This window comes from Schistocerca nitens, chromosome 5 (assembly GCF_023898315.1).
Source record: "Schistocerca nitens isolate TAMUIC-IGC-003100 chromosome 5, iqSchNite1.1, whole genome shotgun sequence".
In the NCBI taxonomy this organism is placed as follows: Eukaryota; Metazoa; Arthropoda; class Insecta; order Orthoptera; family Acrididae; genus Schistocerca; species Schistocerca nitens.
The window spans coordinates 320,868,898-320,881,151 of NC_064618.1; the positions used below are offsets into that span (position 1 = coordinate 320,868,898).

At 41.1% G+C, this 12,254-nt stretch overlaps 1 long non-coding RNA gene across 1 annotated transcript in view; it reads right to left on the bottom strand.

Annotated features, from left to right (window-relative positions):
- Positions 1–12,254, bottom strand: part of LOC126260947 (uncharacterized) — a 44,626-nt gene that overhangs the window by 23,597 nt on the left and 8,775 nt on the right. The window lies entirely within an intron of this gene.

Sequence of the window (12,254 nt, forward strand, 5' to 3'; positions counted from 1 at the left end):
TGTGAACAATAGCAAGTAATATGAGTGTGTACTTCGTCAGCCTCACCCATTATTATTTTAACAACATTCTTGTAATGATATTCTGCAGCTGTATAGATGTCTCAAAATGAAAATCAATTAAACCTTAAGCAAGTGAAGAATTGATATTAAATGCAGTTAATGAGTTTTGATCTGCAATTTAATCATGCCAACCATGTTGAAGAATAGAGCATCTCTTACAAATGTACTTCACTTTAACAGTGCTAGCTTTAAAATTCAAATAAAATGATACATAACAGTGATGTTAATAATTAAATGGTTCTACACTTCTTCTTAAATAACACTAATTTATTTCATTCATTTAGACTGCATTTGTGAATCACAACATAACATTTTTCAAAGCAAGGAGATCTATAGCACTTGCTACAGGGTTAGAAACAGTGCACTTTGACGCAGTGAACGAATCATGTTTCCAATTCAAAGCAGTTATTTCACAAACTCTTTATTCATTCCATTGTATAATGTTTTGTGCTTGGACAATGGAGCAGAACAAATGACAAACATCTGGTACATGTGAAGTTTTAAAAGATGTAGACTACTTTCATAATTGAGTACTACCAGAATTATGGCTCAAATTTTCACTTGGGATCAATTGAAGGGCTTATTTCAATAGTAGTACAAGTCCTAAAGTTAAATGAGCACTGAAAAATCTGCAGTTTAGTTACCAGAAATATTCAAGTATATATACTTGATGTACTGATTTCTGATATTATGTGCATGTTTCTTGATTTTTTAATAACCTTACTTAGTAATTTTTGTAGTGCACAACTACTGCAGGATCTCTACTTGTTCTTTCCAAAGGATACATTTCCCTTTTCCTTTCAAAAGATGCTTTAATCTCCCTAGTGATCCATGGTTTTTTAGATGGCTGTTTAATGTCCATTCTTAATAGCTTATGAGGAAAGCTATTTTCAAATACTGATATGAATTTATCATGGAGTAGATTAACTTTTATATTGGCAATTGATTCTTTATAAATTTCATCCCACGTTCTTTCTTGTTAACTACTCTTAAAAATATTTGCTCTGTGGTCATTAATGATTCTGACTGACTTCCACTGTGGTGTATCCACACTGTAACGCACTAAGTCATTTATCCTAACTGTGCATCATGATCAGAGAGAGCATTTGTTACTGGGTAAAGAGTTATTTTCTTGCTTTGTGCCTCATCAAAGAAAAAAATATCAATTAGGGACCTGCTGTCTTTATATACCATGTTGGAAAGTTAGCTACTGAGAGCAAATTGTAGGATCTAAATAAGGTTTCTAGATCATTTTTCCTGTCAGAATCTTTTATAAAATCTACACTGAAATTCCCCCCCCCCCCCCCCCCAACACACTTTACATAGCTTACACTGCTACTGCCGCCACCTACTCTGAGGCAGATTACTGCACACTGCCGTCGAACACAAGACAGTGGGCACATTAATGTGAGTGGACTGTGGATGAAGTCAAGTTGATGAGGTTTCCTTTTTAGTACATAATGTGCAGATTATGGTGTCTAGTCTCCAACGATCAGTCTTGGGTGTCTCAAATCATATAGGTCATGTCAACTTGTGGTCATGAATTTCTCTGAAAAATATACACACATCAAAAAAAGTTTTGTATAACCCCAGTTCCCAGAACTCCTGAAGATAGACGTTGACTCTAGATATTGCATCACAGACACAGTCCCTTTGACTGTTCAGAGATGTCACTAAACTGGCCCAAAGATGTAAACAACCATCCATGAGCAGTGTCTGTTAGATAGAGGAGGTCCGATGGCTGATCAGTTCCAGTCATTCCACCAGGAAGGAGATACATGGCTCATGTTGTCTGTAGTTCAACCATGCCTAGACGGTCAATACCATGGTTTGATCGCATGTGCCAGGCAGGGCTCTCAACAAGGGAAGTGTCCAGGCATCTTGGAGTGAACCAAAGGGATGTTGTTCGGACATGGAAGAGATACAGAGAGACAGCAACTGTTGATGACATGCCTCGCTCAGGCCACCCAAGGGCTACTATTGCAGTGGATGACCATTACCTATGGATCGTGGCTCGGAGGAACCCTGACAGGAAAGCCACCATGTTGAATAATGCTTTTCATGCAGCCACAGGACGTCATGTTGTGACTCAAACTGTGAGCAATAGGCTGCATGATGTGAAACTTCACTGGTGAGGTCCACCTTTGCAACCATGACACCATGCAGCATGGTACAGATGGGCCCAACAACATGCCAAATGGACTGCTCAGGACTGGCATCACTTTCTCTTCACCATTGAGTGTCGCATATGCCTTCAACCAGACAATCATCAGAGATGTGTTTGGAGGCAACCCGGTCAGGCTGAACGACCTCTACACACTGTCCTGCGAGTGCAGCAAGGTGGAGGTTCCCTGCTGTTTTGGAGTGGCATTAAGTGGGGCCGACGTATGCTGCTGGTGGTCATGGAAGATGCTGTAACACCTGTACGATACCTGAATGCCATCCTCCGACTGATTGAGCAACTATATCTACAGCATATTGGCGAGGCATTCGTCTTCATGGATGACAATTTGTGCCCCCATTGTACACATCTTGTGAACGACTTCCTTCAGGATAACAACATTGCTTGACTAGAGTCGCCAGCATGTTCTTCAGACATGAACCCTGTCAAACATGCCTGGGATATATTGAAAAGGGCTGTTTATGGATAATGTGACCCACCAACCACTCTGAGGGATCTACACCTTATCATCATTGAGGAGTGGGTCAATCTGGACCAACACTGTCTTGATGACCTTGTGGATAGTATGCCACGATGAATACAGGCATGTATCAATGCAAGAGGATGTGCTACTCAGTATTAGAGGTACCAGTGTGTACAGAAATCTGGACCACCAACTCTGAAGGTCTCACTGTATGATAGTGTAACATGCAATGACTGGTTTTCATGAGCAATAAAAAGGGCGGAAATGATATTTATAATGCTCTCTATTCCATTTTTCTGTACAGGTTCCAGAACTCTCGGAACTGAGGTGATGAAAAACTTTCTTTGATGAGTGTATATTAAACATCTGTATAGTAGGTGTTAAGAAATAAAGTATTTTCATTTTATCTTAATTTTTGTAAATTGCATACCTTTTTGAAAAATGTATATTTTGTAAATAACTTTTAAAACAGTAGAGAACAAAAAATATACAACGAATAAACAAAAGTACTGGAGACCTGGCAGATGTTTTGCATTAAAGCTCCGTCTTAGGTGTGTTGAAATTTAGTTGACACATGCACACTTTGGCCTTCCATTAACTTAACAAATTTAAGACGAAAATACCAAATTTAAGTTAATTTTTCCACTTAAATTTTTTTTTTGTATTTTGGAAAGTCACAGAATGCTATCTTTTCTGTCCTATTATCAGATACTACTGATGTAATTATAAACAGTATCTCCTCTGATCCAGCCATCTGTATTATGTAAATATTTATTACTAAAAATGTAAAAAAATTGCATTTTTTTGAGTTTTTATGAATTATTTACCCGAAAACCCCCATACGAAAACTTTCGAGAATCCAAAAAAATACAGGGTGTATCAAAACGAATCATCCAATTAAAAAAAATCATAAGTACTATGTTATTTGAGAGTGTGCCCACTTCAGTTCTAGTATAACTGGTGCTGGGACAACACAGGCATTTTGTGTTCTATGTTTTGCGCAGAGCACGTCAGTAATAACTGTTCAGCGTGACTTTCATACTAGGTATGGTGTGATCCTCCTCTGAACTACTTGACAAGTGTAAGCAAATATTATTCTGAACTATTTGACAAAGCAAAAAATGATCATCTCTGGCAGATGATGAGGAGCCATTCGGCAGAAGCTCTAAGCAGGAATTGTCAGATGGTATGAATCAGATTTTAAGTAAATTAGAAATAACTGATGAATGTTATGCTACGTCATTTTATAACGAAATGTTTTCTTTTCACACCAGGTGAACGCTGTTCCCAGGAAATAATGATTAATTAACTCTTTGTATGGAGTTTGGCACTTCTTTTTGACATTTTAAATCGAAAATAAATAGGAGAGTCATTCCGTAAGTCACGGCAACTATGGTATATATTGCGATAACGTGCAACGTGATTTCCACGATATGCACTGAACCGGTACGGCAGTGTGTAACTCAATGCCTACATAAACTATGGTTCTAGCACATGAGGTCACTGTAAAGGTTGAAATGAGCCACACACATTGCAACTCTGCGTAAATTTATTGTGTACACGTGCAAACGGAACAAAAATGAGTCAAAATCAACTACTGTGCTTCAAAATAGTCCCTAGTGCATACACACAGCATTGTCAACGAAGGGGCCACCTGTCGCTGAAATGCTGTGACGACATTCGCCCTCTTTGAAAAGCACCTCCCAGGCAATTGTTTTCTCAGTGGTGGAATGAGGTCGAAGCCGCAAAGATTGAAGTCTGGTCAGTAGGGAGGAGGGGGGGGGGGGCGATTCATTTGGTAGCAAGGCCAGCCTCACACTGAATGTTCCAGGCCCTGGTACCAAACTATCCTCCTATGCGTTCTCTATCTGTCAGCTGATTTCGGTAATGTTTTCCGCGGCCTTTCGAATGTATAAGGGGCATTCAAAAGAATCCCGGTCACTAGTGTAAAGTAACGGTAATGATTTTGTTAATTCAAAAATGTAGTTATACACAGTACACACATTCAAAAATAGTCGCCAAAACTGTTGGCACATTTATCCTATTGCGATCACTAGCCGGTCGATTCCATCCTTGATTAAGCTTGTAGGATCTGTTGGATCCAGGCCTGGGCCCAGTAACACGTTTAGTCGTCCATTGCGAATCGATGTCAGCGAATAGCTTGTTTTAAAGGTCCAAACACATGAAAGTCACAAGATGAAATGTCGGTACGGTACGGTGGATGCTCCACCGTTTCCCACCGAAACTGCTGCAATGCCGTCTTCACCGCATTTTCCGTGTGTGGGCGGGCATTATCGTGCAAGAGGATAACGTCATTGGACAATATGCCTCAGCGTTTCGACTTGATGGCTCGTCTAAGGTTCTGCAAAGTGGCTTGATAACGCTGGGCATTGATGGTGGTTCCCCGCTCCAGGAACTCGGCAACCAGTGGGTCCAGTGACTCGCGCCCCTCAAGGAATCGTTTGCGCCGTTCTACAACACTTGAGCGACTCAGACTGTACTCATTGTGCACAGCCTTCATTCGTCGATACATTTCACGGCCTCCAATTCCCTCCGCCTCCAAAAATCGAATCACTCCTCGTTCTTGCTTACTCGCCTGCATGTTCGGTAGTGGACGATAACTCGGGTGCCCACCTTCTCTTCGGCGTGAAACCACACTGGCGCTATGCAACATCAAATGGTGCGCACGTGTCAGTCTCTCTACCAATAGATAGCGCCACCATACCCGCAATTACGTTGTGCCACCTTACGTGTAAGGCAAAGGCAGACGCACTGACCAGATTTCATTTGAATGAACATCATATTTACGGCGATTACGGTGATGCCACAACTTCGCGCGATATACCATAGCCGGCCGCGGTGGTCTCGCGGTTCTAGGCGCGCAGTCCGGAACCGTGCGACTGCTACGGTCGCAGGTTCGAATCCTGCCTCGGGCATGGATGTTTGTGATGTTCTTAGGTTAGTTAGGTTTAAGTAGTTCTAAGTTCTAGGGGACTAATGACCACAGCAGTTGAGTCCCATAGTGCTCAGAGCCATTTGATATACCATAGTTGCCACGACTTATTAAATGAACCTCGTATTTTTTTTTGAAATCCATAAATTAAACAGTCGTTTAAGTGATGTAAGTGGTATTTGATTTTTTACATTAAATGGATAAAAATTATACTTGTTTTTAATGACATCGTACAAGAAAATTAAGTCAGTAAGCCACGAATTCACTTAACTCTTAGCCGCACGGTTGAGGCGCATTGTCACTGTCCGCGCGCCTCCCCCCGTCGGAGGTTCGAATCGTCCCTCGGGCATGGGTGTGTGTGTTGTTCTTAGCGTAAGTTAGTTTAAGTTAGATGAAGTAGTGTGTAAGCTTAGGGACCGATGACCTCAGCAGTTTGGTTCCATAAGACCTTACCACAAAATTTCCACTTAACTCTTAAATCCTTAAGGCATTATCTACCAGACCCTAAGGATCACGACCCTTCTGTACATTATGTCCGTATTTAAAACAAAACAACAAGTAAGGTTATATAAAAGAAATCATAATTATAAAACAATTGAGAGCAATCTTGCTTTTATACAGGGTGTTACAAAAAGGTACGGCCAAACTTTCAGGAAACACTCCTCACATCCAAAGAAAGAAAATATGTTATGTGGACATGTGTCCGGAAATGCTTACTTTCCATGTTAAAGCTCATTTTATTACTTCTCTTCAAATCACATTTATCATGGAATGGAAACACACAACAACAGAACGTACCAGCGTGACTTCAAACACTTTGTTACAGGAAATGTTCAAAATGTCCTCCGTTAGCGAGGATACATGCATCCACCCTCTGTCGCATGGAATCCCTGATGCGCTGATGCAGCCCTGGAGAATGGCGTATTGTATCACAGCCGTCCACAATACGAGCACGAAGAGTCTCTACATTTGGTACCGGGGTTGCGTAGACAAGAGCTTTCAAATGCCCCCATAAATGAAAGTCAAGAGGGTTGAGATCAGGAGAGCGTGGAGGCCATGGAATTGGTCCGCCTCTACCAATCCATTGGTCACCAAATCTGTTGTTGAGAAGCGTACGAACACTTCGACTGAAATGTGCAGGAGCTCCATCGTGCATGAACCACATGTTGTGTCGTACTTGTAAAAGCACATGTTCTAGCAGCACAGGTAGAGTATCCCGTATGAAATCATGATAACGTGCTCTATTGAGCGTAGGTGGAAGAACATACTGATGAAACTAAAATTAGCTCTAACATGGAAATTAAGCGTTTCCGGACACATGTCCACATAACATCTTTTCTTTATTTGTGCGTGAGGAATGTTTCCTGAAAGCTTGCCCGTACCTTTTTGTAACACCCTGTATTCTTTTAATGTCAACGTTAAGTAGCTCTTGCGAGCCAAAGTAGATGAACTGTTATTAACTACAAGGGCCGTTCAGAAAGTAACCTCCGGTTGATTTAAAAAAATACACCAAGTTAAATAAAAATATTTTAATATATACATCTTACAACTACATCTTTGCACTATTTTTCTACATAGTCTCCATAGCGATTGAGGCACTTATCGTATCTCTTCACAAGCTTTGAAATTCCTTCTGCATAAAAATCACCCGCTTGTGCCTGGAGCCAGCCTGTGACCGCATCTTTGAGCTCATCGTCGTCATCAAACCGCTGTGACCCGAGCCATTTCTTCAAATGCATGAAGAGGTGATAATCACTTGGCGCCAGGTCTGGGCTGTAAGGTGGATGGTTGATAACGTCCCACTTGAAGGACTCAAGAAGGGCCGTTGTTCTGCGAGCAGAGTGAGGACGGGCGTTATCGTGCAAAACAACGATACCGGAAGTCAGCATACCACGGCGTTTGTTCTGTATAGCTCGTCGTAACTTTTTTATTGTTTCACAGTACACGTCTTGATTAATGGTCGTACCATGTTCCATGAATTCAACCAACAACACCCCTTTGGCATACCAAAACACCGTTGCCATCAGTTTTCTGGCAGAAAAATCTTGCGAGGCTTTTCTTGGTTTGGTAGGCGAATTTGAATGTGCCCACATCTTTGATTGTTCTTTTGTCTCAGGGTTCACGTACTTAATCCGGGTTTCGTCACCGGTCACGATTCTTTTTAACAATGGTTCTCCTTCGTCCTCATAACGTGACAGAAAGTCTAATGCAGAGGCCATTCTTTGAGTTTTGTGGTGGTCGGTAAGAATTTTGGGCACCCATCGTGCACAGAACTTACGGTAACCCAATCTTGCTGTCACTATCTCGTACAAGAGAGTCTTAGAAATCTGTGGAAAACCAGTAGACAACTCCGACATTGAGAAACGTCGATTTTCACGAACTTTTGCATCAACTGTCTGAACGAGTTCGTCAGTCACCAATGATGGTCTACCACTCCTCTCTTCATCATGAACGTTTTCTCGTCCACTTTTAAATAAACGTACCCATTCACGGACAACTCCTTCACTCATAACTCTTGGTCCGTACACGGCACAAAGCTCACGATGAATAGCTGCTGCAGAATATCCTTTGGCTGTAAAAAACCTTATGACAGCACGCACTTCACATTTGGCGGGGTTTTCTATTGCAGCACACATTTCAAACTGCCACAAAAACTAAACTAGCGCAAGTACGACGTCCACTCGACCACGGCTTGATGCCGACTGACCTGTTGAGTGCGTGAACGCACAGATGGCGTCGCTACTCCCCCCACAACCCGCACTGTGACCAATCGGAGGTTACTTTCTGAACCGCCCTCGTATATAATCTGCCCTCAGGTAAAGCCTGCACGTAAAATCATTTTCATGCTACAGTTCTTGTAGTTGACAATCGTCGCTATCGACATGGTAACTATTATGTCTATACTGTGGCGTAGTTAGAAAAATGACATCAGCAGCCATTATGTAGAAAGAGGTGAAACAAGAGACGACGTTGAATTTGATTCTGACCTTCACAGAGTAAGTCATATCACAATTGCTTGAGAAATCAGTTATCACAAGACGGAAGATTACGGAGCGGGAAAGAAAAAATAGTGTAGTCAGGTGTTTTCCTTTCAAGAAAACTATTTAAAAGTCAACAAATGGTTCAAATGGCTCTGAGCACTATGGGGCTTAATTTCTAAGGTCATCAGTCCCCTAGAACTTTGAACTACTTAAACCTAACTAACCTAAGGACATCGCTCACATCAATGCCCGAGGCAGGATTCGAACCTGCGACCGTAGCGGTCGCGCGGTTCCAGACTGTAGCGCCTAGAACCGCTCGGCCACCTCGACCGGCTAAAAGTCAACATTATGCAGTCTTAACAGGATCGGAACGAACTTTTTTATGGCTACTTACAAGTCGTCATTTGTCTTCCAAAATATTAAAAATACTCCATATCCCCAGGTCGCCTTTGTTACTGAGTATAGTATTAATGCTCGATATTCACAGGCAAATTTCAAAGAGTTAACGGGAGTAAGGACGCAGATAAAATATGAGAAAATGTAATATAATATATACCCCAAATGTTCAAACTTGGGAAGTTTATAAACAAATGTTAGGCAATCGATAAAACCGTAGCGTGAGAGAAACTCAAAGATTATCCAAGGCAAAAGTTCCAGTACTTTTTTTAACTGTAATAACTACAATGTAGGTAGGTAGAATGTCTTGTAGGGCGTCTTTTAGCATGGGTCTTTTAACTTATCGAGCATAGCAAAGTCAATGTAGTGTGGTATTCGCCAAAATGGTTGAGTGGGGCGTCGACAGGTGAAAATGCGGCAATGCCGATAGGGTGTCGATTTTCTCCATGCTCTTAACTTCATAAAAAAGTTGTTTACATTTAAGTAAGATCTTGTATTTAATTCTAGATGGCGGAAACAAGATAAAAGAAAATCAGAGAGGGATAAATGGTCTGAAGAAACTGTAAAAAAAGGCATTAATTTTATTGAAGTCGGGCAGATCACTGAACAACGTATCCAAGAATTACAGTTTACGCTCGACATTCAAACGGCCGTAACAGACTAGTAGGGGAGACCGCATCTGATTGCATTCTTTTGCAGAAATTGTATAATTTTAGGTGGGACATACTTGATTGTGACGGGCTACAGTAAGACGAGAAAGAGTTGAAGTAGTCCACAAGTTGCTTGAAGCGGATAATAATGAAGTTCCACAGGTTTCTGAAGACGAAGTGTACACAGATTGTGTGCCGAAGTTAAAGTTCGGCAGGAAGATTCAGAAACAGAGGAGGGCGACAATGAAGATGACGAGGAAATACTTATTTAGAACGTTTGTTACTTTACCAGAAGGAACAGCGAGACAAGATGAATAAAGTTCCACAGTCACAAAGTACGTTTCTGGGCCAACAATATGATTCGAAAGTTAACTGGACCTGTAAGTGCAGCGAAAACGCCTTTGGAATTGCCTCATAGGTGAATTTTGCCCTTATAGTTCAGTTACAAATAAGTACCAGCGTGAGAGAACCGTGCCTTAGATTCGATCGTGTGATCAGTGATAAAAAGAGACAATTAGACAACAGCGATACGGGTAATATATGTCTATTTGCACGGAACTGCCAGAAGTTATATGCTGTCGGAGAAAATTTGTATTAGATTAGCAACTGGCAGGATTCCGTGGAAGGTGTAGTTATCGCCAGTGTCTGCTCTGCATACCAAACAAATGTAGTAGCTCCTGTAGATTCCCAGGTGATTTATCTGTGTAGCTTGGAAATATAGGCTGGATTAAAACCAATAAGGATTATACCACGTAAGCAACAAATCTTCGTATATTGTTCCGTGACTGTGTAAAACTGTTTATCAGTCAGGTCGATGTGTTACAGCAGACTACCGGTTTACCAGTACCGGCTTAATGGAAGAGTGAAGAAGAAAAATCTTTCTTTCGTGATGAAGGAAAAATAAGCATCGGCCCACAATTAACTTTTTGTCTTCGAGTAAGGTCGTACTCTAGTTTTCTATGTTACTAAAAAAAAGGGAAATTTGTGATCCGGGCATCAATCGTGCATGAAAATATTCCAGTACTTGCTGACACAAGAGACAAATAGAAGCTATTTATGTTTTATAATGGAATCAAAGGTGTAATCTACACTACGGAGTAGTTGACTGCTTCATACTATGTTCCAAGAAATGTGCGACGTTGACCCATATTATCTTTTTTGCAATGTATTTCGACAAAAATAAAAACTGTATCCGAAGAAAATGGTTCCTGAAACAATTATATGACGCAGCAGTTTGGATGCATCACTAATTCATATGAATCTTCAACATAGGCTGAAATGTAAAAAAATTGGAATTGCGGTCGAGAGGTAAAGGTGTATTTTCTGTACATTGAAGAAAAGATTGACTCAGTATTGTTGCAAAGGGGACTGCCGTGGGTCCCGATTAATGGGGAATCATCCGGTATGTTAGCGGCAAGAAACAATCAATGCCTTCTCTGCGCGATAGCAATGGAGATACTATCGAAGACAGTGCTGCCAAAGCAGAGTTACTAAACACAGCCTTCCGAAATGCCTTCACAAAAGAAGACGAGGTAAATATTCCAGAACTCGAATCGAGAACAGCTGCCAACATGAGTAACGTAGAAGTAAATATCCTCAGAGTAGTGAAGCATCTTAAATCACTTAAAAAAAGAAGTCTTCTGGTCCAGACTGTATACCAATTAGGTTCCTTTCGGAGTATGCTGATGGAGTAGCCCCATACTTAACAATCATATACAACCGTTCGCTCGCCGAAAGATCCGTACCCAAAGACAGGAAAGCTACACAGGTCACACCAATATTCAAGAAAGGTAGTAGGAGAAATCCACTAAATTGCAGGCCCATATCGTTAACGTCGATATGCAGCAGGATCCTAGAACATATATTGTGTTCGAACGTTATGAATTACCTCGAAGAAAACGGTCTATTGACACACAGGCAACATGGGTTTAGAAAGCATCGTGCCTGTGAAACACAAATAGCTCTTTATTCACATGAAGTGTTGAGTGCTATTGACAAGGGATTTCAGATCGATTCCGTATTTCTGGATTTCCGGAAGGCTTTTGACACTGTACCACACAATCGGCTCGTAGTGAAATTGCGTGCTTATGGAATATCGTCTCAGTTATGTGACTGGATTTGTGACTACCTGTCAGAGAGGTCACAGTAATTGACGGAAAGTCATCGAGTGAAACAGAAGTGATTTCTCGCGTTCCCCAAGGTAGTGTTATAGGCCCTTTGCTGTTCCTTATCTATATAAACGATTTTGGAGACAATCTGAGGCAGAAAATATATCTGAATGGTGCTAAACGTGGCAATTGACCCGAAATAACGAAAAGTGTGAGGTCATTCACGTGAGTGCTAAAAGGAATTTGTTAGATTTCGGTTACACGATAGATCAGTCTAATCTGAAAGCCGTATATTCAACTAAGTACCTAGGTATTACAATTACGAACAACTTAAATTGGAAGGAACACATAGAAAATGTTGTGGGAAAGACTAACCAAAGACTGCGTTTTATTGGCAGGACACTTAGAAAATGTAACACACCTACTAAGGAGACTGCCTACACTAAGCCTGTTCGTCCTCT